The 6,625-nt window shown below is 38.2% G+C and overlaps 1 protein-coding gene across 1 annotated transcript in view; it reads right to left on the bottom strand.

Moving 5' to 3' along the window:
* Positions 1 to 3,747, bottom strand: part of LOC105264819 (GTPase-activating Rap/Ran-GAP domain-like protein 3) — a gene marked incomplete in the record, with an annotated part of 18,163 nt that extends 14,416 nt beyond the window's left edge. The window contains 2 exon segments of the mRNA XM_011301963.1: positions 2,858 to 3,003; positions 3,177 to 3,747.
* Positions 3,748 to 6,625: the final 2,878 nt, after the last annotated feature.

Here is a 6,625-nt window from a genome sequence, read left to right as displayed (position 1 = left end):
CGAACCTTGACGACCCAACTTGAGAGTCCCAAGAAAATTTCAAAGTTTACGAAGTGTCAAACTTAGACTTATGAGCGCCTGAATTTCAAAAAATTGAGACTTGAAGAGCTCTCATTTTCCAATGATAAGTCTCGAAGCAAAGTGAAATTTATATTTATAATTTTAATATTTTTATGAAAAAATCTGGGCAATTATTACGCGGTCCGTACCAGGCGGTAAAGAGTACTTTGATATTCTCAACAGTTCGTTTCGGCGTACACCGAGTTCAATTGCCTCATGAAGGCCATAATTCGTTCCCTCACTCGAGGCTGATTGCCATCGTAGGCCCGTTATAAACAAAACTCCATTCCTCAACTGGGTCAGCCCGTGGATTTCCGTGTGAATGGATCTAATCTATTTTACATCAACTTCCGTCCCCTCCGCCCACCGGAAGTACCTTCTCTGGGCTTGCCTTTTTATTATTTCTTCTGCTGTCTAATTGGTTTGCTTCCCTTTTTGCCGAGTGTACTCCGGGGTGCACGTTTCAAGGGGTTAATCCAAGGAAAGGGAGTCGACGGTAGTCGACGTTGGTAATCCTCGGGATTACTGACCCTACTCCCGCCCCGGAAGCAAAAGGACACGAAACTTTTCTCTCTTCCTGGTATCACTTTCTTGGTACACTGTTTAAAAAAATTGATAAGCTCCATCCAAAAATTCACTGTCATGAAAATTAGGAGAAGTGATTTTTTTCGAGGATTCAGTTACTTCAGAGAAGTATGTACTTTTCAAACTGTCATTTCTCCAATTGAATAATTCCCAAGTGATTCCCATTAGGTTCCGATAATAATCTTCATATAGCTTTGGAGCATGATTATACGAAAAAATAATAAAAAGTGTTAGATAAACTTCACCGATTATTCATGTTCTTTAAATACCGAATTCTCTTCGGAGAAGAAATGGAGGAATTCGTTAACACTGATAATTATTGATTGAGTTTATCCAAGGTCATGACCACTTTATTATTAGTCGACTCACATACAGCTGACTCACCTGAAGAAATAATATCTTCATGAAAATACATATATATTTCCCTCAAGTAAATGAATACTTTCAAAAGATTTTTTGTCAGTGCAGATGCTTTTATATGATCATTTTTTTCGAATGTACAGAGGTAAATATTTGATAATAATTATGTCTTTTTTTCGATAATCCTCGTATGTATTTTTATTAATATTGATTAATTTATTGAAATTGATGGTGTACTGGAACAATTTATAATATTTTTTAATGAAATTTGCTGAACTTCAGTCAAAATTTTTCAACAGTGTACCTCTTCTGGGGAATTACACGAATCCTCTTGCGCGTCATTTTCTGGGACATTCACCCACTTGACCGATTTTTTTTTATCTCCCGGTCAATCACCCGGGGTGGCAGCAATCAACTCGATGAACCGAAAATTGGGGCTCTGTCTGTTTATTTCACGTTCGGGTTCACTCGTGGGGGAGTGGTTGGTCAGTTTATTGGGCGATTTAGGGCCATTCGGATGTTACAAGTGAAAACAATGGGATATCCTCCGAGGAGGTATCTAATTGGTTATTCAACGCGCGGAATCCCGATTTTTAATTACAAAATTATTTATTGTTATTTGTTCTTCATTCTTCATCTTGTGCTTCATTTTCGGCATTTTTTGCGACTCTTTAGTTGAGGTTTAGGTAGAAATTATTGATTCGATAATGTCCTAGTTGGCAACAGACCCAAGTCTAGTCTTATTTCTATCAAGGATATTTAAAGATTTATAAAATCATCGCAAGCTCTACATTCAGTGGAAGTTAAAGGAATTGTGAATCAACAGAATAAATGATCAATCGCGCTGAATTTTTATATATCTATCGGATCTTTTCGGATCTCCATAAATGTTTATGAAATAATTGAACCAAAATTGTGTCCATTGTAGTCTATTATAAATTATCTATTAATAATCTATTATAATCTATATAAATTTTTATAAAATTAGATGATGAAAATTATAGAAAAAATATACGAAATAATTTTCGAGTAGAAAGTTGTAAAAAAATATCAGCTGTTGCCTGTCAGAGTATATAAATTAATCGATCAACAGTACTGAACCGACGATTGATCAGAAATTCAACGGAATGTTCCTATTGATATCAGCGACCATGAAAATTTATCCCAGATACTCCTCCAAATTGAGCACTTGTATATCGCCAATAAAATTAACCGCAGCTGGCAATAATCAATGATAATAAAAATAGTAAAACTCAGAGTATTGTGTTTCGGAATTTTGAATCTATCTAAAAAACAAAACTTTGTCAAATTATTAAGATGAATAGAAACCCCCATTTGCAGATTAATTCCACAAAAATTAACAATATTGTTAATTAATAAAATGAACATTACATTCCATCTCAGTAAAATTCTTGAATTTGAAAGGACATATGTCTTTATCCGTATAATATTTCTTGAAAGTCCGTAGCATATCAGAGATAAAAAAAATGATATTTCAATATTTTTATAATTGTGAAAAAAATCTATAAAATAAATATTCTAATTGTTGCCAAAAATGTCAATTTTCACTGCATCCATTCTGTTTTATTATAAAATCATTACAAAAATTTCTCCTGCCGCGCGAATTTGACCATAAATTCTGAAAATAACCGGCGAACAGAGGGAAGTTAACTGACCTCATGATCGCGTCCCTGGAAAAATCTCCGAAATGAAAGGAGAAACTCAAATCATCGTGAGAGCATTTTTTTGTGGAGCAAATCGAGCGAATCGAGACTATAAAAAAAATACTACAAAAATTTCGCCGTCCCCGGAATTTCGGAGATATTCCCAGATATTCGGCCAAAAAGTTTACCTCGTGTTAGCACTTCAGTACACAATGGTTCCTCGTGTTATTTTGAATTGAAAATTTATATCAATTGTGACGAATGTCGTTCTCCCGATTTCTCTTTTTTAGTTTTACAAAAACATGACGTGTGCCCCGCACCAAAATCCAATCCTCTACCTTCCATCAACAACAATATGATATTATAAAATAATAATAAATAATTTACATTTCACACTTCAATTATTTCCATCATATTAAAAACTCTGATCATAATAATCCTTGGGTATTTTTCAATTTTCTCAAAATGATGTAAAATTAAAAATTGAGCGACATTAAATACATATACCATATACTACAGTGTATATAACACAGGATATATACTACGTGTGTATGGTACATGGGTAGATAGTGCAAGGTAGATTTGAAAAGACGTAGTTACACTGAATGAAAAAAATGGAAAATGGGAAATAAAAATAGAATCACTGAAACGGCGAGAATGTCGGCGTGCCGACACACCGAAAAGCCAAGTTGGTCGCTCGGGCTCCCGACCCCTACTGAGGCACCACAACCCCCGATTTCTCCCCGCCTCGGATATTTCGCGCCAACCCCACCTCTTTCACTCATTCGGGGTAATACTCCGACGTTAGAATCGTGCGCATCGTCTTGAATTGCCTATAACGTCATAATGCACTGTTAGTACGCGACACTCGTTTATCCGGAACACGATTCTCCACTAGAGAATGCACAGACAACCGGCGTCATTGTGCCCCTCCCAATTACTCATTCCACCTTCGATTGACTATTTTTTAACCACCTCTCTTGACAGCATACGTGATACCCTCATGTAAACATCACGTGTTATGTTATTTGCCATTAAATTCACGTGAAACTTGCGCCGTCGGATGGGTCGAAGACCCTCATCCTGGGGGCATTCACTCCCTGACCCACTACCCTTAATAAAAATAAAAGAGGGAGGATTTCAACGGAAACTTTGCGAATTCCTCGAGTTGTTGCGGATTCTTTTTATTCCAGGAACTCCTCTTTACTATTTACGTCAACTTTTTATTTTCACCGGTGATTTTATTGACATTTACGGGACCAACAGTGTTTTCGAGAATATTATTATCGAAAAAATTGGGCTTGTGGTTGTTTTTATCAGGCATGCGGCGTTTATTTTTGAGTTTTCGCTCGTTGTGCGGATGCAGTTTTTGTAATTAATTTTATTAGCAATCAGTTTTCAACCATTGACATTCACTTTGTGAAAAAAAAATTCTCTGGATAATCATAAAAATCTTCTGATTTCTTCATAAAAATTGTTAAATTATTATTTGACTGATAGGATAAATCTGGAACATCAATCATTGATAGGGCAAATACCGCAATGCACTAGCCAAGTGGCAAATGAAGTGGCGATAAATGGACTCGTCTCTCCCTCGAGTTTTGAGGAATATTTATAAATCCAATGACGATAGCGTAATTTTTGTAATAACATTTGTTGTAGCACTCAATAAATTCCCCAAAAAAGGTTACAATAAAAACCATCCCATCTTCTTTCTACTCCGAGATATTCCTTGAAAGCTTGTCAATAGTCAAAATGGACTCATATCCCCGTAACGACTTCACCGCTGAATTGACAATATTATCAATAAATTTTTTAACGGGGATATGTGACGCGGGTTGATATAAGACGCCCCAGAATTTTGGCTTGACTACGAAATAGCGCGGGTGGATGATCCAACTTCACATCTATATATCCGTGACACCCGGGGTTAATCATACATCGGCCAAAAACCCCGTTCATGTGCACATAACGTTAAAATACATAAGCACCGGTGTAAATACACATTGAGCGGACATATGGAGTACAGCCCGTATCGACCTACGCGACGACCCGTATTGCACTCGTGTGTACGCTTATTTTTCGGTGTGTGCATGTGTAACAACATAATCTAGCCGACGCAGTGCCTGCGGTTGTGCGCGACCGCTGTACGGGCACTAGGTTATTCGGCCGATGTTCCTATCGTACGCCCCCGACCCGCCGCCGCCCGACCGCCACCACTTCTTTATCATGGGCAATCTACCATCTGCCGCCCTTAGACACCGGGTATTTATGCGCGAGATTTTGCAACGCCCGGCCTCTATTATTAGCTGTGATCTCTCAATCTTCTTCACGGTCTCTTTCGACGGAGTTGGGTCGAACGATACTCCGAGATATCGATAAATACCCTAACTACTATTTTCCACATTTTTCGTGGAAATTCCGGGATTTATTGATGTTCTGTTGAAAATTTCGGTAATTTCCACCGATTTATGGCCAAAGAAATGGTATTGAGTTATTCAGGAGTTATAGAGATCGCTTACAACTTTAGTCTTGATTTGAGATTCTAGAAATGAATATTTTAATCTTGCCACTTGACTTCAATATTTGGAAGTCGAAAGATGAAATTTTTCTTCAATTTAAGTTTTTCGAAATGTGAAGTTTGGAATGAAATTCGGATTGAGAAATACTCAAATGGTGACAAGCAGACACTTTGGGACTTTCAAACTGAGTCTCATAGAAGTCGAGAGTACTTTCAATATCTCCAATTCGATATTCGAGATTACTCTAACATGAAGTTTGATTTTCGTTGAAAAAACTCGAGAAAACCAGACTGCAATATGTAATAATAATAAAAAATGGCTTTCGCTCGTAAAATAGTAAATATCAATGAAGAATTCACCACCAGGTCTCGGGTACGTTTGACTGTCGTAATTTCGCAACCGAATGAAGGGACCGGCGCACGTTCACTGACAGGCGCGCGACACGCGACTGACGGTCTCGCGATTTTTCACCGCGCCTGACTGCTCGTTAAGTGAAAAAAAAAAAAAAAGTATGTGGGTTTACATGAGGTGCGTTCCATGACAGAAACACCCGGCGATTGTTCTCCCCATTGTCGTAAGCCCCTCGATCGCTCGTTGAATCCAGATGAGCCATCGAGGCGAATACTTCCGGCGTCTCTCCATGTGTATTAATATACCGATGTCTCTAAATATAATTATCTAGTTCTGCAAATGACATGCTCACCCGATATCATCGGCCCCATTATTCATCCCGTGCCCGATACCCGACGTTTCTAGTCGTGCGATATCACAAGCCGATAAGGTAACTCCCGCACTCTCTCACTCTAATCCGCCAACTTTATTTTCCTTCGTGCGCGATATCTACCCGTTATCGACCAGCGAAAAGGAGAGAGTGAGGCAATTGCCTGCGGGCTGTCAGTACTTCAATCATTACTTCCCAATCAGTCGTCATTCCAATTTAAACTTTTATCGAGGTCTCTACACACAGGAAAATATTCAATAAAAATTGTGGAACCGTCCTTCGCTTAGCGATGACGGAAGTGACTAAAATAATTTACATGGTGGTATCTTAATTATTCACGGAAAATTCAGACAAAACCGATTCAGACCTTTTCTTCGAATTTCTAACTACCGTCAGTTTACGAATTTTTAATAGTTTTTTTTTGCCCACTAAATTGCTCCCGAATTTTTCTGTCAACTCTCGCCCACCGGAACACAGAAAAAATCCATTTTTACGGCTGAAAAAAAAATGAATTCCTTCTTCAAACCCCTTAAAATTGCGCGCACAATAGTTTCCATAGAATGTACGTTAAGCTTGTCGCTTTCGTTTCAAAAGTATTTTCCAAGCCATTTTCCGGTACTTCTCCCCTGGGGTCGTGTAAAGCAATCAACACGAAGGGATGAAAGTTGCGGGTGAAAAGCCACAGCACAAATGCCATCCGTGCTCCCTTAATT

This window comes from Fopius arisanus, unplaced genomic scaffold, assembly GCF_000806365.1.
Source record: "Fopius arisanus strain USDA-PBARC FA_bdor unplaced genomic scaffold, ASM80636v1 scaffold00025, whole genome shotgun sequence".
NCBI classification, from domain to species: domain Eukaryota; kingdom Metazoa; phylum Arthropoda; class Insecta; order Hymenoptera; family Braconidae; genus Fopius; species Fopius arisanus.
The sequence above is the reverse complement of the archived record's forward strand: the minus strand, read 5'-3'. Positions and strand labels throughout refer to the sequence as shown.